The following is a 25,148-nucleotide window of genomic DNA, read 5'->3' as shown; positions in this document are numbered from 1 at the left end:
ATGTAAGTGCCTGTACTCCAAATGAGTTCTGGTGCTCTACAGTATGCTGTCGATACCTGATTTGAACATTTGTAAGATTGAGGATATCTTCTGACATGTCTCTTTGATATGTCAGAAGATATATTAAATGCCCCCGCTCCCAAAAACAGTGCCCCTCTTGTCCATGGGCTGTTTCAGATATTGCAGCTTTGCCTCATTTACTGATCTGCAGTACCAGACACAGACCACGGACAGATGTGAAGCGGTTTCTGTGAAAAAAGGAGACCCACACAACCCCTTTAAGGTAGACTTCTCCTTTAAAGTTAAAGGGCACTTTGAGGAACTTCATATTGTGAATGCTCCTCAAAAACAAAAAGTCTCATATATTAAATTCAACACATTCACCTCTGTATTGTCCTTTCAGACATTCAGAAGAACCAAGAACGATAACATGACATATCCCTGCAACCCCCGGAAAAAGGTGTCTCTCAGTGACTCTAGAGTAGGCGCAGTTACATCTTCTGGTTTAGCTTTTTGTGGGCATCAGACAATCTGAAAGGATTCTGTCCCAATGATACGGAGTACTAAATTAGAAAGATAAAAAGAAGACACGGCGCCACATAGTGCAATAAAGCGAGGGAGTATAGTGTGCAATATGACCACAAGAAAATTGCTCACCTTGAGGATTGGATACCAGTAGGTATCAAAAAAGCATAAAGCTGCAGCCTGGTCCGTACACATGCAAAAGAGTTTTGCTGTCAGGTAAATATTAGGAAATTCAGGAAAAAGGACCAACGGCGCTGCTATTAAATGTCGAGGCAAGGATATAAATAATTAATATTTATTTGTAGGACAGGGCTACGCGTTTCGACGCCGGACCAGCGTCTTCATCAGGCTGATGAAGGTTTGGCCTGATGAAGACGCCGGTCCGGCGTCGAAACGCGTAGCCCTGTCCTACAAATAAATATTAATTATTTATATCCTTGCCTCGACATTTAATAGCAGCGCCGTTGGTCCTTTTTCCTGAATGTCCTAATGATACGGAGTGGAAGATATAAGGAAAGACGTTTTTTACACAAATTTGTTTGAGAAATCAAGACAGAGGTGATTGTCCTTCTACAGAGACTCAATTTACAAGACCTAATGCCTAATATTGTAGACATTCTGAGAAACTGAACCTGAGATCACATCACAAGAAAATGAGTCAAGACAAATGATGTCTTCAGATTATTTTCTCATTCTCCACGCATGAAGCCAACGAGACATTCTCCACGCATGAAGCCAATGAGACATTCTCCACGCATGAAGCCAACGAGACATTCTCGACGCATGAAGCCAACGAGACATTCTCCACGCATGAAGCCAATGAGACATTCTCCACGCATGAAGCCAACGAGACATTCTCGACGCATGAAGCCAACGAGACATTCTCCAAGCATGAAGCCAACGAGACATTCTCCAAGCATGAAGCCAACGAGACATTCTCCACGCATGAAGCCAACTCATTCTCCACGCATGAAGCCAACGAGATATTCTCCACGCATGAAGCCAACGAGACATTCTCCACGCATGAAGCCAACGAGACATTCTCCACGCATGAAGCCAATGAGACATTCTCCACGCATGAAGCCAACGAGACATTCTCGACGCATGAAGCCAACGAGACATTCTCCAAGCATGAAGCCAACGAGACATTCTCCACGCATGAAGCCAACTCATTCTCCACGCATGAAGCCAACGAGATATTCTCCACGCATGAAGCCAACGAGACATTCTCCACGCATGAAGCCAACGAGACATTCTCCACGCATGAAGCCAACGAGACATTCTCCACTCACGATTCTCATGGTTAGCCAATCCCACTGGTTTCAAAGCCGCATACTCTCAAAGCCCAACCAATGTCCCATAGGAAAAGGCTGATGTACTTGTCAAAGAACGCAAGTCCCCAGACACCAACGCTTCTTACATGTTTATTTGGAAATGTAATTGAATTAAATAGTTTTACATGGAAACTAAACAAGACTTCCTTTTCATGGCCAAAATAAAGCTAGTGAGTAACTGGCTGCCGCGAGCAAGTGACCTAAAATCCTAAAATATCTCCAGTCCACTTTGATGGTATAAGCTGGAACATACAATAAATACTTTGTATTAAAACAAAAATATTCAAAAATCATAATAAATGACAACACTAATTGCATTTTCTTGTTTATTTTCCTTATTTTATAGTCATTATAAAGAATCTATCACCAAAGCGGTCCACCTGGAATTATAGCGTTAGAAAGACGCTCAATTCAAACCAATCTAGTGGGGGCAATAAACAAATGGGGGGCTGAAATGAAGGGCAGACAAATACTAATGTGTCTCCTTGCCCCTCAGTAAGACTACAAAACTGCATTGCATAGGCTCATATGAAATCCTTCGACTTGTTAGAAGAGTTGAGGGAGGGGGGGGGGTAAAGTGACCGCAGAGATGGGAGGCTCATTAACATTTAAGGTTTTTTTTTGGTTTAGAAAAATCGATTTTTAAATAGCCCATTGAGGAATCTTGAGTTAATAGCGGGGATACCCCATTCAGGATCCTCCTCATCTATTAGCCAGCCGGAGAGTATCTACAAAACAGCATCTTTCACTCTGTAGGACTTGGCACGTCCGTGCATTACACGGACAGCCCAATTATTTCCCATACGGTGGTACTGCAGGCAAATCAAACACTTCCTTTGCGATTTGTCCACAGATGATAGCATATAGGGGCATGGCCGTGGGACACCACCCTGGGGGGGGGGTAGTGGGCGCAGCCACTAATTTAGTTGCATTTGATTACCTTACGCATGTCCGATGTTAAATGGGTCTATCGAGAAGTATTGTAGATGGGAGACATGGCGTTTCCATCATGACAATAAAGCAAAGATAAAAGAGTGAAATAAACTTCCAATTTATGGACGGAAGTCTGAACACGGTGGCCTGCACCGTATTAGTCCAAAGTAAAAAATAAAAAAAGTGCACATTAATAACCTTTTATCTATTAAATTGTAATAGAAATATCTATAAGCAGGAATTATCCATTTGTTATTTACATGTAGGAGAAATCTATGTTACCCAAATAAAAGAAAATAATAACAAGTGAACGATGTCAATAGTAATTCTAATATAAATCCCCAGAGCCCTCAACTTTAAAGGGAGTTTGCCGTTTTCATGGCGGTGATCACTCACTGGCAATTAATGTCCACATTTTATAGGGTATCATAGCAACCGGGCCTTTAATGTGGTGAATTGGCACTCTCTCGGGGGGCTTACCATTGGACATTACCGCATAAAGCCACAGACAATGGCAGCCTCCTAAAAGATGCATTGCACACAATAATGCCATTAACCTAAAAAAGTAGAAAAACAGGAGAAAAGAGCTAAGACGAGAAATATCAAGTGTAATGTGCGCAGCAGGAGTCTGGGAATTCACCCGCTTGCTTTATCCAGGCTTCTTGGCGATTAAGATTTTTTCCTTAAACTGTCCATGTTTTCTTCCCAGTGGATTTGATTTAATTTTTCACTTGGTTGAAGTCAAATGGTGCAATTAGCATAGTCCGGCTGAAGAAAGCATCCATGAATTGGGAGGAATTGTGTCTTTAAACTTCTCCGCCTCACCTGTGAGATCTCAGGATACGTGGACTTCTCGTACTCCTGGGTAATGGAGGTCTACATTCACATATGACACTACTGAAAGCCACTGCCCAGCCGAACCCAAAAAAAATGGTGGCAATAATCATATCTTATTATATTATATCATATAGAGATGAGGGAGAGATGGGTGTTTGGGATTTTCAGCATATTCGGTGTGTTTGTCGATCCCCAAAACCCAAAGTGTTTTCCCTATAAAAATCAATACAGTCTAAAATATGCATTCTTCTTCAATGACTTATATCTGTCTGCTTTAGGGAGAATACATATTCTGCACAAAGGCGTAAATAGAATTGTATTACTGAACAATAGTATTAGACTCCATTGACTTCTATGATGGGGATGCAGATACATTTTATACCTTGCAGAGGTTATTTATTTGGTGCAAATCATATCTCTTGTAGAAAATATTAGCAAAAAAATACTTTTGATTTCATTTTTAGCATTACCAATTTTCTTGCACTGCAATAAGTGGATGGCTAAATGCAGTTCAACATGCAATGCTCATGTTCACCACTTGGTGTCACCAGTTTGTACAAGAAAGAATCAAGTAAAACTTCTAGTACAGTAAATAGATCAGTGTAAGGATCACCCCACAATATGGGTTCTTTGCTTAAAGAAAAATGGATCTTGAGAGCGACAGATAATAATTTACTTTTTTTAATGTAATACTTTATGGAATTAATATAAATGCTCAGGAGTTTTTTTATTCTCGAGGAGGAATTGCTGGCATTGAGCTGTGCACAGGATCCGCTGTTTAGAACTGAATGCTATGTCACCTGTCAGCATCAGCGCAGGATGCATTTTATCTATCAGAACATATGTTTATTCTTAACACTCAACATGTACTATAAAAAAAATAATTGCCATGAATACCAACTCTGAAAAAACATTTTGTAATGGACAATACCATTCATTATTTGTGGACTGTAAAAGAAATGAGCAGTTACAGCGCCACCTATAGGTCAGAAACAGAGTGAGCTTAAATGGACAACACTTCACACATTGATGTTCCAGGGGTAAAGCGCTCCTCAGATTACAGCCTGACTGCAGCCACTATAGCTGCTTTGGCAGTGATTCCTCCCTTGTTTATAGCCAATGTATAGTGTAAGATCAGGGCCGTAACTAACTATAGGGGGTGCAGAGGTTGCAATTGTACCTGGACCCTATTGCCGGAGGATGCTCAAAAGTTCTATTGCCCCGTAAGAAGACACCAGTACCATAAATGGTATGTAATAGTTGTGGGGCCCTGTTATAGTTTTTGCATTGGGCTCATGAGCTTCTAGTGTAAGATGTCAGGTTATAATAATAAGATATATATTTCTAAGGGCCCTGCCCACCAGAAATCCCGAGACCCTGATCTACGAAGCACTGCTGCCATCAGACGTGATTATCCCTTTAATTACAGCCAATGAAGCACAACAATGTGGAGGAATGCAAACTGTTGTCGGTGACATCATTACATCATTACCACGTGAATTATACATGCAAAAGTTTTATCATCTAGTAGTAAATCCCATACGAAAAGAAAGATGCACATTACAACCCAGTATCTATAGAAGATGAGACGTTATATCTGTGCAAAGACTGCGGCAAGGAATCACCACCGTGGGAGCGCGGAGGATTCTCATCTACATAGAACGACAAATCAAATGACTTCATATATAAATAAATAAAGCTTTTTCCCATCAATCCCCCTTCATCTCGTGACAGGTTTCATTACCCAAAGCCATTCATTGTATGGATAACGAGACAGGCTAATTAAAATCAAGTGATGGATGCCATCGCCCACACAGGCATGAACGGGCGACACGTATCCCCACCAGGCCACTAACACACATTCATGATTCTGGCAAAGATCTGAAATAACATTACTAAGGATACCAGGAGCACAACCATCACCCTATAAAAAAATCAACAAACTTTAGACTACGTGGACAGGAAAATGTATTCATATCTAGACATAGTCATAATCATCATGACAGAGCGAACTGTTATATTCTATTATATGAAGATGTTCCGGAGGTCAGCGATAAGACAGTCACAGCTCCTACCCTGATATCAGCACCGTGACTGAGGATTAGTGTGGATAATTTTCCTCCATGGCTCGTTACTTGTCACACTGTAATAGATAGAGTATAACGTATATGCCATTACCCTGTATTATGGGCAAGGGTAAAGCGCAGGTTCATCTTAAACAGTTTACTTAAATGGCAATTGGCTCATACAGGGGGGTGGGAGTCCTCTCTATGACTTCTGTATGAGCAGTTGCCCAATATATTTGTCAAAGCATTTTCAAAGTGAAAGATATCGTTATATAAAAAATATAATAAAGGTCCAGCTAAAAGGTAAGTAGTAACCCTTCATCTGCAGCTCCTTACAAATCTGTCATTGCAGAAGGATCCTACAAATACGAGTCAAAATTATCTGGAGGAGCAAGTAATTCATCTTCATATGTTTCCACATTTACTTTTTCTCGACTTCGGTGGACTCCAATTTATCATGAAACAAATTCAATACAATATCGTGATATGCTAGTAAAATCATTTCCGGGCTGTAATTCACTCCACAACAACTGGGTGGCCACATATAGACACTCAAAGGGTTTTTTCCAGCCACTAAAAATTGAAGGCCTATCCTCAGGATAGACCATCAATAGCTGGGTCGGGATCCGACTTTCAGGACCCCCGCTGATCAACTATTTTATAGGGGCCGCAGCGCTCGTACTATCGTACTTCCCCTTAATCTCTACTTGCTCACTGTGAATCGACACTCATTTAGCGGCGATTCACAGGTATTGCAGCCTTTTCCCCCATTGAAGTGAATAGGAGAAAAGGCTGCAACACCTGTGAATCGCCGCTAAATACGTGTTGACGAAATGAAGGAGAAGCAGCGCTCGTGCAAGTGCTGCGGCCCCTTCAAAAATAGCTGATCAGCAGGGGTCTCCAAAGTCGGACAACGACCCATAAGCTTTTGATGGCCTATCCTAAGGATACACATCTCGTGGCGGAGTATCCTGAAATCCTGTGTTTTTTCAAAGCTGCTCATCTCGTGCCACACATCTCGGGATATGTTGGGATTAGAGGAAAGGTAAGGAGGGACACACCTGTATGTCTATTTTAGCGCACGCACGCACACACACACACACACACTATATAATGGGCTTGAATATGTTGAACCTAAATAATCTACTCATTTACATTTGAATGAATCATCTTTTTAAATAAAAAAAACAATTCATAACCTATAGCCACAATGAGGAGACGTCAAGCATATCTTTCAGCGTCATGACCTTGGGGCCGTAGAAATTTCTCTGTGGTCCATTTATACAGAAGAACTAAAATTGTCTTCTACCTTTGGCTGAATGTCAGGAGAGCTAGGATTAATGACAAAGCTAATGAGAACCTGTGTACTCCATATTCCAGAGAGATGACATATCTCTACACAAATCCCTAGTCCGTGACTATAATCAACAAGGGGAACTCCGGAGATTGTAATCACACTGAAAAGGGAACTTGATACTGGAGAAGTGATGGTGAATTCTACTTTTCATACAAATAATATTAATGTCAAATTTAGGATTTACATCCCACAAGCCTTCACTTCAACAGATGATTTGGAACTAAACCTCTTTCCCTAAAGAGTAGAAATATCATTTTCCCCACTATAACATAAATGATTATGAGAACTAAATGAACTGCGGCCGAGGCCTGAGGTCTGATCTTCTCCACAAACACAACTAAAACCATATGAAACATCGGAAATATCTCATTAGGAACAGACGTGAAGGAGAATCTAAGAGCTTCGGCTCTCATCTGTGACCACGGAGAAAAGGGGACTGTAGAAGAGATAGCAGATGCTGGATCCTTGTAAGAATGCACAAGACGTATTAAAGTCTAGAACATGGATTTCTTTACACTTATCAGTGCTGGAACCACGTCTCAGCAACAGATGTCTAGGTCCCGGTCCCTCGAACCTCCTGATCCTCAGCACAACCCGCACAGTGAGGAGGAGCTTGAATGAAGTGACTGTCGAGCATGTGCCCACAGCTTCATTCAATGTCTATGAGAATGAAGGAAACAGCCGAGCGCAGTACTCGGCTGTTTTTTTTTTTCATTCCCATAGACTTTGAATGGAATGGCAGCACGCATGCTCGACGCTCTATTCAATGTCATACTCACTGGGGTCGAGCAGTGAGGAGGAACAGGGGGTTCGGAAACCTGTTCTCACGATCAGTGGGGATCCCAGCGGTGGAGCCCTTAGCGATCAGAAAATTATTACCTATACTGTGGATAAAGGGGGTTTTCTGTTTTATGTAAATGAAGCTGAATTGTTATATAGGGAAAAATGCTGCAACCTTCTAATACACTTTGTAATTCCTCACTAGACCTAATACTTCTTACAGCTGTGAGTTTGCTACAATTGTATCTAGTCAAGACAATCCAGTCTGGTTGATGAATGTTTCCTGTACTCATAACTTATAGCAAACCATCAGGACAGGAGAGAAGTTTGTGCTACTGTTTAGCTCATAGAGCAGCCGAGAGTGGATACAATTACAGGGGTCCCTCAAGTTACAATATTAATTGGTTCCAGGGCAACGATTGTCAGTTGAAAATATTGTAACTTGAGACCACAACACTATGGAAAACTAAGAATTGGTTCCAAAGCCCCCAATATGTCAACCACAGATAGGAAAAAATGAAGATTAAGCAAATAACTAATACCGATAAAGCAAGTTCTCACATATAAAAGTCAGAAATACTGCAGCTGCTGGAGGCTGTAAATCACGTTCTACATGAGGACAGGAGCTTCTTCAGGGTTAAACAGTACACAGTGTACTAGAAATATAACATGGAGCCGTCCTCACCTGTGTCCAAAGGAGCAACTCATCCTGGCACAGGTAAAGCGCAGTACAGGACATGTAGTACTGTACTGTAGAGAGGCCCTACTAGACAGCCAATCAGGACATGTAGTACTGCACTGTAGAGAGGCCCTACTAGACAGCCAATCAGGACATGTAGTACTGCACTGTAGAGAGGCGCTACTAGGCAGCCAATCAGGACATGTAGTACTGTAGAGAGGCGCTACTACACAGCCTATCAGGACATGTAGTACTGTACTGTAGAGAGGCGCTACTAGACAGCCAATCAGGACATGTAGTACTGTAGAGAGACGCTACTAGACAGGCAATGAGGACATGTAGTACTGTAGAGAGGCGCTACTACACAGCCTATCAGGACATGTAGTACTGTACTGTAGAGAGACGCTACTAGACAGCCAATCAGGACATGTAGTACTGTAGAGAGACGCTACTAGACAGCCAATCAGGACATGTAGCACTGTACTGCAGAGGCGCTACTAGGCAGCCAATCAGGACATGTAGTACTGTACTGTAGAGAGGTGCTACTAGACAGACAATTAGGACATGTAGTACTGTACTGTAGAGAGGCGCTACTAGGCAGCCTATCAGGACATGTAGTTCTGTACTGTAGAGAGGCCCTACTAGGCAGCCTATCAGGACATGTAGTTCTGTACTGTAGAGAGGAGCTACTAGACAGCCAATCAGGACATGTAGTACTGTACTGTAGAGAGGCGCTACTAGACAGCCAATCAGGACATGTAGTACTGTACTGTAGAGAGACGCTACTAGACAGTCAATCAGGACATGTAGCACTGTACTGCAGAGAGGCGCTACTAGGCAGCCAATCAGGACATGTAGTACTGTACTGTAGAGAGGTGCTACTAGACAGACAATTAGGACATGTAGTACTGTACTGTAGAGAGGCCCTACTAGGCAGCCTATCAGGACATGTAGTTCTGTACTGTAGAGAGGAGCTACTAGACAGCCAATCAGGACATGTAGTACTGTACTGTAGAGAGGCGCTACTAGACAGCCAATCAGGACATGTAGTACTGTACTGTAGAGAGACGCTACTAGACAGCCAATCAGGACATGTAGTACTGTACTGTAGAGAGACGCTACTAGACAGCCAATCAGGACATATAGTACTGTACTGTAGAGAGGCGCTACTAGACAGCCAATCAGGACATGTAGTACTGTACTGTAGAGAGGCGTTACTAGACAGGCAATCAGGACATGTACTACTGTACTGCAGAGAGGCGCTACTAGACAGGCAATCAGGACATGCACTGCGTTACCTCTGCACCCCCCTATAGCTACACCCCTGGGCATAACTATTCCACTGCTCACTAGAACAAAATCTACTGTCCAGCGCTCAATGGGTTAATCCATTTCCCGCCCGACTTCTGGGATTCCCCTCCACAATGTTAGTTTTAAACTGTTTAACAAATGACTTGGCAGTGGAGACACAAAGGAGCAATGTGCAGTCTTGTTATTTTGGTCTAAGCTCCCTGAGCCCGGATCCATTTCACAGGCGGGAAGGAAAGTAACTTTTAACTGATCGTCAGCAGCAGAGATGAGCAGAATGATTGCAGTGAGCGGTGGAAAGGGTCCCCTGTGAACTACAACTCTCATCATCCAAACAGCCGTTATCTGTTCTTTCTTTCTTGCATAAATGGCAAGTCCCTTGGACAACATAGACTTATCGGGCCCCTTTGCGGGGGTACTCACAGCGGCAGAAAATGGCAGTTTGTGCCCCCATATAGAAGTTAAGCCCCCAGTTTGTGCCCCAATATATACAGTGCCCTCTGTAGATATTGTCACAGTGCCTTCTGTAGCTTGTGCCACAGTGCCCTCTCTACATAGTGCCACACACACCCCCTTTAAATAATGCCACAGTGCCCTCTGTAGATATTGCCACAGTGCCCTCTGTAGATCGTGCCACACACCCCCTGTATATAGCGCCATTCCCCCATAGTGACACACACCCCACCATGTAGATAGCGCTACACCCCCTCCGTGGAGATAGCGTTATACCCCCCTCCCTGTAGATAGCGCCATTTGGGCTCCCTCTTGAAGTGGAATCCCCAGCCAGAGAGTTGCCAACGCTCTGGCCGGGGATTTCTCTGCTGGAGGAGCCCCTGTCTATTTATGGATAGTTTTCACTGGGGCTTCAACGGGCGAACTCACTCCTTCCCTGCAAACTTTTGTTCTGTGATCCAGCTCCTAACTTCAGGAGTTCAAAAGAGCAACGATTCACCAATGTGTAAAAATGCCGAACCCGCACCGTGCAGGCATCAATCCCTCATTAACCCCATCATTGCTGGCGGCACCACACGGAGGAGCGTTTCTGCTCTATCAGGGCGGAGAACCTTCTTCGTCTCAAATGTCTCTATAGAGAGAGGCCTGTATAGGCAACGTATACCAATGTATGCTATAATGTGGGATACTTTGCAGAATTCCATCGGAGGAGTCCTCCTGACATATAGCTCTGACAGAAGGCTCAAAACGTGATGTGAACAGGGCCTAACATGTTTTTGTTTGTTTTGGTCTCCCATTGGGAAATGGGCAATTATCTAACAAAACCAAAAACGCATTTGAAAGTGAAGCGGTTGACAATCACATGGTGGCAGCAAAGAATTAACACTTGCCTATTCCCAAATGATTGGTCACACGCCACATAGTACTTATGCTCCCAAAGGTCTTTATTTCCATATACAGAATAAGTAATATTGGTGGTCATCTGGCTCGTCCATCTGGTATACCCACTTTTTATGCTGCAAATCTTACAGTCTGTAAGGTTTGCACAATGGTATCTTATGTCTGCGGGGGGGAATGCTACCCTCTGGGAAAATGATCAGCACCGGCATTCTGGTGGCAGCGGGGAATAAAGGATCCGTTTGTATTCCCAGCCCAGCTCGGCTGCAGCCTGAAGCTCGCAGGGAGGAGGGAGAGATAAGAACAAGGCTGAACGCTGCACATCTTTCCATTGGTCTTAAATGAAATGTGAAACTGGAGGGAGCTCAGCAGGAGGGGAAATTAATTCTGGGGCTCATGTCCAAGAGAGGATTCATCACAGAGTACATGAAGAATAAATAAACTTCATGACAACTCCAATGTTCCAGCTAAAAAGCCTGACACCTGTTCAGGTAAAATTCATACACATACAGATGTAGCAGAGCTGAATTTGTCATTTCATTCTATGGGGATATATTGTTCTGCTTTGTGATAAGTCCCTGAATCAAGATAATGTAACAGGTTTACCTGCATCTCTATGGAAAACCACAGATACCATATTATAAATTGTGTTGAATGACAAACTCAGCTCTGCCACATCTGTATTTTATTTCTCCATTGGTAACATCTAGTTTTTGCCTTTCTGAATTAGACAAGTATATGGTTGTGACATAGATAAAAAATTTTTTATCATGTTTGCTTGAAACGAGGGCAGCATTGGGCCCAAATTAAATGACAGTGTTTGGGCCCTTTCTTTCCAGCAGCTGTTATAAAATAAAGGCTCCCTAGCAGATATTAAGAAAGTACTGAGTGTCAGATGCCTATACCTGTGCCGCAAACAAGCATCCATAGACCAGTACTTGTTGGACACCAGTCATAGTCTAGAGGTGGAGCCCCATAACCTCAAGGCCCCTATGCCGCTGCCTATGCCTGTAGTTGAGCTTCACATCTGGCACATTAGAGCGTGAACTTACAAAAAGCTTCTTACTAAAAAAAATCTAATAAATTTCAATAATGAAAAAAAATTAATTAAATACGGAGCTGTTTTCAAGGGAAAACAGCTCCTGATTTTCAGCAACTCAAACTCGCGTTTTTCGCAGTGTTTTTTACAGCCGTTTTTTAAGCTGTTTTTCTATAGAGTCAATGAAAAACGGCCGCGTAAAAAAACGCAACATGCGAACAGAACGCCGTATTTCCCATTGAAATCAATGGGCAGATGTTTGGAGGCGTTCTGCTTCCGATTTTTTTGGCCGTTTTTTCGGAACATACCCTGAACATACCCTCATTGTGAACCCAAAAAAGAAGAATTTTCAACAAAGCTTTAAAGCTGTTTCCTGACAGTCTTGAATAATTAAAATTAGCATAAAATTTTTACATCTTTCAAGATTTCATTAAAATTCATTTTCCCCTTCAGAGAAATCTCTCTGCCAGTGTCACATGTAGGACAAATTGCACACTCCACAGGACAATGAGACCTGTCTGCAGTATAACATCCCTTATCAGATAAAACCCACCTGCGAAGCAGTCTACCGACAAAACAGAAAATTATCCAACTGTAGACAGTGACGACCCTTTTACACAGGCCAATGATCGGGCAAACGAGCGTTTATGCATTCCTGATCATTGCCCTGTGTAAACAGCACAACGATCAGCCGATGAACGAACAAACGCTCATCCATCGGCTGATCGTATCGTTTATGCAGCCGAAAATATTATCATTGTTGGGAGCACATGTGTAAACAGGGAGATGCACTGCCGACATGATGGAAATTCATGGGGACAAACGATTGTAGTAGCGATAACTTGTCCAAATCCATCACTGATCGTAGCTTCTCGTGAAAGTAGCAAACGAGCGTCGATCAACAAGCTGTCTCGTTGATCGGCACTCGTTTTTATGGGCCAAATTGACCAGTGTCAAAGGACCCTTATGTCTTATAGATAATAGGACATCATAGTAATGATGAGGTTTGTGCTTCATTTCTAGGTGATGTTCATTACTGAAGATCAGCACAGGTTATCTCCGGCAGCCATTGAGAATGAATAGAGCAGCAGGGCACATGTTCGACCTGCCGCTTTATTTATTCAGAGGAACGGGACCGCAGCGGTCGGACTCCCACCGATCAGCATTGTAACACCCATCCAGTGGTTAGGGGATAACATAAAATCTTGGGAAACCCCTTTTATAGGAAATCTGAACTTCGATAAAGGTGAAACACATTGCAGCCCTACAATATAATACTGGCCCTTCATGGTGCAATAGTGTAAAAATAAGGCCAAGTATGGTTGTATCCAACAATCAGAAGCCGTTGTGTGAGATCTTCCAACTTGTTGGAATTTCTCCGTTTTCTCATAGGAGGGCAGAGAGGATCCTGAAATGGGACAATTACCATAGGTATCTGTGAGACAATTCATGTATGGCCTCCTTAAAGTTTTATGTTTCCTTTTGGAAACTCGTTTTATCCAGAATGCACCAGGCAATATAAATTCTGTCAATAATGGATTGTCCAGGTAGGATTTATGGTCTGTTTATAGATCACTTCAAGCTGTTCCTGACACAGTCAGAAAAATACTGAAGGAACCCTTAATTACAGGCATTGGTTAGGGTCCTAATGGTCAGACCTCCAATGATCAGACATTAAGGGTAAGTCCACATGGAGCAGCAGTGACCCAACCGCGATACGGCCAACAACCGAGCCAGCACTATGTTTGGCGCAGCTGTCAAATTGCCAGTTTTTGGGCGCATTTTGCTGCAGGTAAAACAGCGCCATTTTTGTCCATGGGTTGAGTCTGGTATTGCAACTCATTCCTATGCAAGTGAATAAGGCTGAACTGCAACACCAGACACAGCCCATGGACAAGAGAGGTGCTGTTTCTGGAAGAGTAAACTCTTTCTTCTAATCCCAAACAACCCCTTTCAATTTTTCTGCTGTTGGTGGGGACAAGAACAGCTAGGCCTCATTCACACATTCCTGATTTGGTCAGTATTTTGCATCAGTATCAGGGGAAATATTATGGAAAGATTTATATTTCTCTTTTTTGCATCTATTCCTGATTTTGGCTTCAAAATACTGACCAAATCTACAATGTGTAAATGAGGCCCTACACTGGAGCTCTGTAATAGAGCTCTGTGCAGCTGGATCTTCCTGCTAATGATAGTAAATCTGGGAAAAGTGGATTTTCAAGATTTGTGTGTTGCGTAAGATTACGGGAACAGAAGCAACAAAATGCAGAATGTGATTTAAGTGCAAGCAGAATCTTCAATGAAAAGACTCTCACGATCCTGTCGTTTTCTGATCCCCAGAGGATGGATGAAACACCGAGACAGAAAAGCCCGCTACGTGGCTCTTCCTTTAAGGCTCCGGTAAGAAAGACGCATCGTGTTCACTTCAGAAGTAATTTGCTGCAAGAAATAAGCACTCAAGCTAATGAAGCCCGGTTTCCTATGGATTTCATTCTAATGGGCATTTGACTTGCTAATTGAATCCTAGATTTCATTACATCTCTTTACTGACATTAATTAATGTGGGACACAGATAGAGGTTTGCAATCGCTGACAAATAGGGAGTTTTGGGAAACAGAGGTTTTATTTCACCAAATCTGACAAAGAAGTTTAAAAAAAAAAAAAGAAGAAGCTTCCCTCGGGCCCAATTGTCCCAAATTAGAATAAATTATGGCTGCGGTGAATGGCAAATGGGTTGTAGACATCCATCTGTAAGGCAAAGTGACAGATTTATTATGGACTAAGAAACAAAAAGTGGATGTGTGTAGCTGTAGACGGAGGATGAGGATCACGTATAATATGTTATCTAGTGAAGTAAATGAAATAAAAATAATTACGTTTACATTCTTAAAATTACGATTGGATGCATTGTGTTATAGAAAATGAAACAATGCTGTCATCAACCTTCTAACTCTTAATATCCTTGTTATAGGACTTCTCCTTTTTGCCCGGTTTCAGAGAAGATGGGGCATAGCAAAGGTTAAATTGGGCCCGCTTTTTGGGCCAATTCCACACTATCATGATTGCTGATTAGAAAAAGGGACGGTGTCAACCTAGCCTGGGTCCTCCACCACCAGGGGCCACACAACAGCTGCATCAATTGCTTACATGATATGTTCACCCTTAAGAGAAGGTATTTGCCCACAAATTTTCATAATTTTGGCCATTTATGTTTTCTCAAATCTTGTAGAACTTTGCAAGTTCTCTGATACAGGGGTGGACATAAGCTTTGTGCAACCACATAGGGGCCAAGTAGGTAAGGTTGCCCACTACCAGCTTAAAAATATCCTCCTACAGGCTAAGAAACTTCATGACTCATGATTAAAGAGCAACTAAACTTTCAAAAAATTTCTGACATGTAAGAAGTTTTGATTGGTGAGGGTCCGAGCACCGAAACATCCACCGATCTTCAAAATGAAGCAGCAGAAGTTGGTGAGGGCCGAGCTGCTTCATAGACTTTCTTTTGAGCACGTACACCACTTGCTCGGCTTTCCAAGAGAAACGAAGCAGCACAGTGCTCACCCGAGTACTGCTGACGCTTTGTTTTAGCGATCAGTGGATGTCTCAGTGCTTGGACCCCCACCGAGAAAAACTTCTGTCATGTCACTATGACAAGTCAAAAGTTTTTTGAAAGTTTAGGAACCCTTTAGGGTACGGATTTTCCGCAACTGATTAATGCAGGAAATTCGCAGCGTATTACAGTAGCAGCAGTGTGGGTGAGATTTCAACAAATCTCATCCCCAAAGAGCGGGAAAAATGCCACAGAAAAAAACGCACAAAGATTTACCAGCGATGCGGTTTCTTCAAACATGTCAAATAATGCTCCGGAATCGCAGCTCTTCTGTTGCAGGTTTTCCCATTGAATTCAATGGGGTGCTTAAACCCGCAACAAAGGTGTGTGTGTGTGTTGCGATATTTGCAGCTAAATCACATGGATTCTGCCGCAAAAATCGCAAGTAAAAAAAAAAAAAAAGATAATATATTTACCCAGTCCAGTACTGCTTCTTCTCCAGTCCGGCCTCCTGGGATGACGTTGCAGGCCATGTGACAGCTGCAGCCAATCACAGGATGCAGCGGCCACATGGCCTGCAACATCATCCAGGGAGGCTGGAGCGGACGTCAGAGGAGGGAAGGTGTAAGCATGTGAGATCATTTTCACAGCGGAATTTACACCCGAAAAAACGCACCACAGAGTGGTGCGGGATTTCGGACGGCATTACCTGTGCTGTTCAAGGTGGATACGCTGCACAGCTTTACGTACCCTTAAAGGGACATAAGGGAGGTGCTCAATGCTGAGGTCCTGGAGAGCAAGGGGCCCCCCCAGGGGGGGGGCTCGGCTATCTGTGTTAATTACTGCCCTAATAGTTTGGTGAGGGATAGCCTCTAAATATTAAAGTGTGGGAATTTGGACTTACGCCTGGTAATATGTTTCATTTTAAAGTGCAAGATAGAATCCCTGTAAACTAAATAGCATCACTGTAGTGAATCAGTAGTATGTGGGCGGAAAATAAAAGGCTCCAACTTCCTCTCAGAGGGATTTTTCTTGATAAATGATTCCCTTTGGTTCAAGTGCATTACGACATTCAACAAAGAACAAAAGTAGAACATGGCTGTAAAGATGAGAAGTAATGGGGCAAGAGGGCGTGCTGCGAGGTCGGGGGGTGATACGGTCAGCAGAGGAGGGGGGGGTTACTTTTCTCACAAAGAGTACTTTGGTCAAGAAGTGGCGATATAAATGGTAGATTATACAAACCCAAAAACATCCTTCATAGTTGGGACAAAATTTCAAAAAGAAAGAAAAGGGAATTCATTGCTATGGCAAGGGGCAATATCCACTAGGGGGTGCTAAAATCATTTCCTCCGATCGGCATTTGTGCACCTGCCGGCCTAATCCTATTCTATAACTTCTGTATATGACACCAAATTAGCAGATTTAACAGCACCATAGAATTCCATTATTTCACTTCATAATCTTGATAGCACCTAATTCTTAAATAATGCGTATAATATATTACTATCTAACACGATTCAATTTTTTTTCAGTTCCTCGAGTCTTCTGTCTGCTACCAAAGTGATAAAAAACACTTTATTACAGCACATGAAGGCCAATGAATGTCAGCAGCATACGCAGCACTTTGTAAAACAGACGTTGGAATTCATGGTGTCTTCAGAGAGCTCGTGAACTGTGTCATAAAGAGGGAAACCCACGCTTCACCTAAGTGCACCAAAACCTAAGGCTGGATTCACACGAGCACGTTACGTCCGTAAAGGACGGAACGTATTTCGGCTGCAAGTCCCGGACCGAACACAATGCAGGGAGCCGGGCTCCTAGCATCATAGTTATGTACGACGCTAGTTTCTTTTGAGACCATTTATAGTTCCATATAATGTACTGGAAAACTGAAAACAGTTTTTTTTTATATTTTACTACTTTTATTGATAAACTTTTGTTAAAAAAAAAATGTTTTGTGTCGCCACATTCTGAGAGCCATAACTTTTAATTTTTTCACCGATTGAGCCGTGTGAGGGCTTATTTTTTGCAGGACGAGCTGTAGTTTTTATTGGTTCAATTTTTTGGTACATAGATCTTTTTCATCACCTGTTATTACATTTTTGTTTAGAGCTAAGGTGACCAAAAAACAGCGATTTTGTCGGTTTACATTTTTTATGTTTTACGGCGTTCACCGTGCGCATTAAATAACGCTGTATTGTAATAGTTCAGACTTTTACTGATGCAGCGATACCAATTTTGTTTACTTTTTTTATTTTTGACATTACTTTAGGGGGAAATGGCAAAAGCTTTTTTTTTTTTTAACTTTTAATATTTTTTTTTACACACTTTATTAGCCTCCCTAGGGGACTTGAACCAGTGATCGTTAGATCGCTGGTACAATATACTGCATTACTAACGTATTGCAGTATATCATCATTTTTACAAGCATCTGTTGAGCCCTGCCACAGGCAGCGCTTAGCAGAGTCTGAGTGAAGGCGGTCCTGGGGGCCTTCAATAGGCCCCTGGGCTGCCATAACAACTGTCATCACTCCCCGATCTGACTGCGGGGGGGGGGGGGGTTGGTGGGTGAAGGGCTGTCGGAGTAAATACTGCAGAATTTCCTCTATGGATTTCATTACGGAAAATCTGCAGCATAATACAGTAGCAGCAGAGTCGATGAGATTTGAACATCCACACGTTGCGGAAAAAAACAGCCAAGGAACCGTTCATAAATTGACCTGTGGTGCGTTTTTTTAATACGCAGCATGTCAATTTGTGCTGCGGAATCGCTGCCCTTTTGTTGTGGTTTTTACCTATTGAATTCAATGGGGAGATAAAACCTGCAACAAACAGCAAATGTTGCAGTTTTTGCTGCGAAAAAGCTGCAATTCAGCCACAAAAAGTGAAAATCAGAAAAAAGGAAACTTTTTTTGGTTTAAAATAAAAAAATTAATCGTTACGACCACGGTGTTGTCATAGCGACACATTTCTCTGTTCTCCGTCCAGGCCGGCCTCTTGGAATGACGTTTCATCTCATGTGACTGCTGCAGCATCGTTCCAGGAGGCCGAGCTGCTCGGGGGCTAAGCGTTAACTTTTTTTTTTACCCGCAATGTTTCCGCAGTGGAGATTTCCGCCCGAAAATCTGCACCACAATTTTCGTACTCCGCTACATCGGCTTTCTGGAAAAAGCTGAACAGAAACAATGCGGCTGAGTGCTCACACGAGCGCTTCTGTCACTTCGTTCTAGCGATTGGTGGGGGTCTCAGTGCTCGGACACCCACCAATCAAAACTTCTGACATGTCACTATGACATTTCAGAAGTTTGTTGAACGTTTAGTTACCCTTTAAATTCCATACTTTGGAGCACTGCTGTGTGCTGTGTTTCTACTGAAGTTATGGACTTGGCACCTACAAACTCGAAGTGTCAACTTTCTTGGTTGGGAAGCTCTGGTTAAACATACAATTTGGGACAAGATCTTGTCCTGAAAAAAACTCTTTATTGAGCATACGATTGGCCACGACATCTAGTCATAAGTCTGAGATCGTTTATCAGTTGGACAGCAAGTGTCCTGTATAGTTTCCCAGATCTTCTAAGTGCCCCGTCTCAATGTCCAAGCCAATACTCCAAGCTTATGGTTGTGGATTTATTGAATTCTTCTGAAGCACTGGTGCGGAATGAACATCACAAATATTTCTGCTTGCACTATTATGTTTACAGGGATAATATCATCAAAGAAATGTTCAACATTGCCCAAGCCCAAAGCAGCAGAAAAGTAACATGATACATACGTTGGCAAACAAAGTGTACTATTAAAAGATACAGGGCAGGTATCAGACAGCCTTAGATAGTCCAGAGTGTCAGTAAGAAGACATTTGTACGCAATGGCTACAAGCCAGTCCTTATTCCCCTTACATCTTTATATCTCACACCACCAGATAAGCATTGCTCCATTCCTACAGTCTTGAACATAAAACCTTGTTCACATAGTGCAGATTTTCTATGTATTTTTTAAGCCAAAATCAGTAACAGAATAATAAACAGAAGAAATATATAAAGCAATTCCATATAGATCTGCTCTCCTGGATCCAATTCAGGTTCTGGCTTAAAAAAAAAGACATTCAAAATCTGTAGCAAATCTGCACTGTGTGAACAAGGACTAAATGGGGAAACGTTCATCTTTATGAAAATCACAATTGCCATTCCTATGGTCACTCAGAGCAACAGCCGGTGAATGCTCCGCGACCACAAGAAAGTAAATATACGGCAGAATGCGTCCATGCGCTACTGAGCATTCTCCTTATGTCGCCCTGATGCCCTGTGTGAAGGGACCTTGCAATCTTCTTAGGGTTCAATGATCCCTTTAAAAAACACCACATGACCTACATTTACTCACTGCTTGTTGAGGAGGACACATGGTTTGGCCACCTATGTGAATGTATTCTTCAGCATTTGTGTTTTTAAATAAAACTTGGGGCATCAGGATTTTACTATGAGAGCATTTCTATAGGTGGAAATGAAAAAGTATGTCATCTAGATAAACAAGTTAAAGGAATTGTCCAGGATAAGAAAAACATGGTGGTTTCTTCCAAACAAGCGCTAGACCTGGCCATGGGTTGTGTCTGGTATTGCAGCTCAGATTTATTAATGTGAATGGCGCTGAGCTGCAGTACCACATACAACCTGTGGACAGGTATGGCACTGTTTTTGGAAGAGAGCAGTCATTTTTGTATCCTGCACAATCCCTTTAATTGAGAATTTCCACTTAAATTTAAAAACACATTGCATGATTTTCATCACAAGATGGTTGATGACTTCTGTTGAGCGTCAGTGCATGGCAGGGGGCATTACATGACTATCACAGCCTATTGAGACCCATACAGTAACATTGACCTACACTATTGGGTATTTTTATATATTTATCCAATTCCATCAATTTTCCTGACATTGTTGCATCAAAAAATTGTAATAATGATGAAAGCCAAATTCAACAAGTCCCCCAATTTTTTTTCCCCACACCTACAACATTTTTGTATTTGACAGCTTTCACTGTGTATGACTGATTTAGAAATGTTTTCTGCCACTTTGCTTTATAAAAACCTAACAGTAAACTATGTCAGGTACAACCAGCGCAGTATTCTTCAATCGGCATGTGCCGTTTTTGGAAATATGGCCCATGCTAAACTGTAATTACATAAAATATGGTTTATGTCCCTTAAAGTTTTTGTCTAGTGTGGCCCTTTTCAACAGGTGGGTTGGACTGTAATGCATCGATGTATTTTGCTCTGCGCTGTACAATGTTTACCTATGCTCGAGTATCTTAAAGGGTTTTTTTCCCGTTCTGACAACTGATGACCTATCCACCGGATAAGTCATCAGTATATGATTGGTGCAGGTCCGATACCCGGACCCTGCACCGATCAGCTGATCCTGCTGCCTCTGAGCACCGGATGCTTTGATGGGTATGCAGTAGAAACAGATGGCTCTGACCACTGAACTTGAATAGGAGCAGAACTACAGTACTGCAACTCAGCCGCTATTCTTTGAACAGAACCATCTGCTTCCGGCAATATCGTCCGATGCCCGGAGGCAGCCACAGCAGCTGATCGGTGCGGGGTCCGGGTGTCGGACCCGCACCGATCATATACTGATGACCTATCTGATGGATAGGTCATCAGTTGTCAGAACGTGGAAAACCCCTTTAAAACAAGGGAACAGCCATGGGCCAAAAAGGTCACACCCAATCTCAATATAGGGTCAGTGCAGCAGTAACTTTCCTTTCTACATGCAGACTAGGGTAGAGGAGATCCTACGAAATGTACAAGAAAAAAATCATTGATTTGCCAAAAAAACGGTATGGTTCAAAATTTCAGAACCCTGCTCAAGTCACTTAGCGGTGATACACCTTTTCTATCTAGATGCTGGTTGCAAATAATCTATGGGTGTAGTTGCTCTTAGCTGTTGGGAGTCGGGGTTTTGGAAATATAAAATAAATCAAAAAACATAAATTATAAATCATATCCGACAAAGTGATAAAACATTAGAAGGAGGTGTTGGAAATAGTGTTGGCGTGTATATTTGTTTGTATACCGGCCCTGTATGTGGACCTCATTGCAGTTAATAAAGCAGGATTTATGAGTTTTCCTGAGGACACGCCGTATCCCTGTAAGTGCAGCATAAATTAACCAACAGAGATAAGACCAGAACATAAACCTTCCAGAAGAAGCAGGTAGTGTTTCAGACATTGTACAGCGTACCTCAACGCCAGCCAGCCGTGAAAACAAGAGGGATACTAGCAGCCTTGCCTAGAGAAACTGGGTTAACTGTTCATGTCATGTACACCAAGGGACTGACTGAGTGCTTGTCTGCCCCAATGGGAATTCAATGGAAGAAGCTTCGCCACAGAAAATAATGTCTCTGTGAGCCGTGTAGATCAGGAATGACATACCCGTCTTCACTTAAAGGTGTAACTTATGGCACATAAAAAAGTATCTCTAATGTTATATAGAAGCAAACCAATAGATTTACTGTAATATCCAAGAAAATATATTTAGGCCGGTATTATAGCCATAGGGCTCATGCATACTGTAAGGGAGCCCTAGTAATCCAGCTATATATTTAGATTTTGCTAGGAATTTACAATCCACGATCCCAAATCTTATAAAAAGCGCTAAAAAATCTGCACGATATTGGCAAATATTACTGAGAATAGTCACAGAAAAAATTCACTGAAAGTTCCCATTGACCTAGGGCCTGGTGACCCCAACAGTCATAAGTGTGGGTAGATCCTGGATCATCGGTATCCACTAACATATGTCTAATGTCCCTACTCAGTAAAAGACATGACATGTCTATTGTAGTAAACACTTGTATTCCCCATAATATAAAATTTCCGCTGGATATTTTCTTAGAATTCTGCATTGTGTGGTTCCTTAGTTATTCCTCCTAGAAGTCTATGAATAAATTAACAAGTGGGCGATACCATTGCCCTTGTCAAAGGGGCGTGTCCCTACACAGTGTCACTGTGTCAGCACTGATTGGACATTGTCAGTCTGTGTAGGGACACACCCCCAGCTGTTATCATCCAGTTGTCAATGTATTCATACATTTCTAGGAGGAACAAGAGAGGAACGGCACATGGTAGAGTTGAAAACAGATGTCAGGAGAGCAGAGATGTCCTCTTTAACCAGTAGATATAGATCCACAAATAGCAATTCTTTAATATCAGGTTATAAATTCAATTGCTCCTCTCAGAAACAGAAGAATTCCCATAGTATGTGGCAGATCTGCTATTACTCCGCAAATTGGACAGTAGACTACAGTCTGAGAAACATGAATCCATGTGGATGCTCTGCAATAAGTTACAGGGAGGAACTTAGAAAATTTCTTTAAGATTTTTCCATATACTTGTTAAATCATTTAGTAAATCTGCATGATGAATGGCAATTGATGACTGCATAGATTATTTTCCGGAGTATATAAGGATTCATGTATGTTGTTTCATTTAAGGAGTCGAGTTATAAAAACGGATATCTAAAAAAAACACATAAACACAACTGAAATATTACCGAGAATCAAAGCCCACAGCTGTTCAGAGCACATCTGGTATACTTGTAACCTTCATCACAGACAGAAAACATGGCGGGACACAAGCATTCCCGCTATTTCAAGCATCTTGTTAAGACCATAAAATGTAAGAGCAGATGTTTAGTGTATAATAGCTGTGTCCATTGCATGCAGACTCCCTCCTGTTTACATGACCAGTGGCCCCCGACTCTTGCAAAGTAAACAGTTTACAGAAGAGACAGGAGGGTGCAGGTTCGTGTCAGTGGAAACACGAAGTGTGTATATAGGTGTGCGTAGTAACATTAGGAATGATGACATCTACAAAGATAAAAGCCATTACAGGAGTTTAAAATATGTGCGTTCCAAGAGCAAAGAGGTGGTAAGTTTTTTCTGTGCTCCCAAGATCTTACCGATCAGAGTCCAAGATAAAGTGTTTTGATCCTTGTTGTATGGATCCATAATACGGCACCAATTCTGTACCTGCGCTTGCCTCCCATTTCATATGGAGACATACAGGGCTTGGATCTAGGTGTATGCGGGGTACTGGACAGCAGAGTCACAGTGGACCCCATGTCTACTCTGCTCTCGGCTTTACAAGTCAAGTGGTGCTTTAGGCCTCATTCACACAGCCATGCTCCTAATCACGGTCCGCAATTACGGGCACGGCCGGCCGCTGGTGGCCGCGGACAGCCATCTGCATTTTCAGCCTGTGCTCCCATACAAAGTACGGTCCATAAAAGCACGGTCCATAAAAAGCAAAAGATAGGACATGTCCTATCTTTTGCGGAGGCTTTCTACGGCCCGGACACCTTCCCGTAAATATAGCCAGAAATGAATGGGTCCGTAATTGCGGACCGTAATTACAGTCCGCAGTTACGGACGGATTCTACGGTCGTGTGCATGGAGCCTTACCCAAATTTCCGTGGGCCCTGGCATCTGCCCAGGCTTACCAAGGGCTGATGACAGACCCTGTGAAATACATTATATCTACATCAATTGGTCTAATGAATAATGACAATCTCATGAGGTCTAATGATGCCAACCTACAATAGGCAGATATCTGGGTGCTTTCTTACTTTTGACTAACCGTGTAGGGTAAAGTTGGAAGAAGCATGCAAGGCCTTATTCACATTTGCCGCAGAGTTTGCATGTATTTTTCAAGTCAAAACCAAAAACGAAACCTAAACAGAAGAAATTGATAAAGAAAGGCCTTATAGGTCTCCCTCCTGGATCCAATTCAGGTTTTGGCTTAAAAAATGCATGCAAAATCTGCAGCATATCTGCACTGTGTGAACATAGTCTTCTAAGAAGCAGGAAGGAACACATAAAAGAGACTGAAGGCCCAAAATGCAATTGGCGGCCGGATCCCAACATGGAAGATTTATATAGGTATGATGATTCTGAAAATGTGATAATCCAGGTAATGCAGGTGCCAAATGATTGTAATTTTCCTGCACTAAATTTGTCATTTGCTCCTCGGTAAGGATTCTCTTTATAATACATATCAAATAAAGTGATAAGAAATTAAATAATTTATGCCAGTGTTACTATATTCTACAAATTACACATTCAATTCAGACACATTTCCTCTAAGAACAGTACACACCAGCAAATTTCCTTAATAAAATGAGCTGTTCTAAAAGCCGAGTTGACAATATTGATCGCACTTAAACTAATGAAGCCGTGGAAGGCTCTCTCCTGCCGCAGTTTGCCAAGGTCGTTCTGCAGTCGTCTCATTGAGTCATGGAGGGAGAGTCTAAAGTGGATTGCAGAGGGAGAAAATATATGTTTGGACGCCACGCCTTGTGAGATTCAATGGACATAACCATCAGGATAAATCGCT

At 42.2% G+C, this 25,148-nt stretch overlaps 1 protein-coding gene across 11 annotated transcripts in view; it reads right to left on the bottom strand.

Moving 5' to 3' along the window:
- Positions 1-25,148, bottom strand: part of AGRN (agrin) — a 380,231-nt gene that overhangs the window by 270,062 nt on the left and 85,021 nt on the right. The window lies entirely within an intron of this gene.

The sequence above is a fragment of the Rhinoderma darwinii genome, chromosome 10 (assembly GCF_050947455.1).
Source record: "Rhinoderma darwinii isolate aRhiDar2 chromosome 10, aRhiDar2.hap1, whole genome shotgun sequence".
NCBI lineage: Eukaryota > Metazoa > Chordata > Amphibia > Anura > Rhinodermatidae > Rhinoderma > Rhinoderma darwinii.
This window is presented reverse-complemented; position numbering and strand designations above follow the sequence as displayed.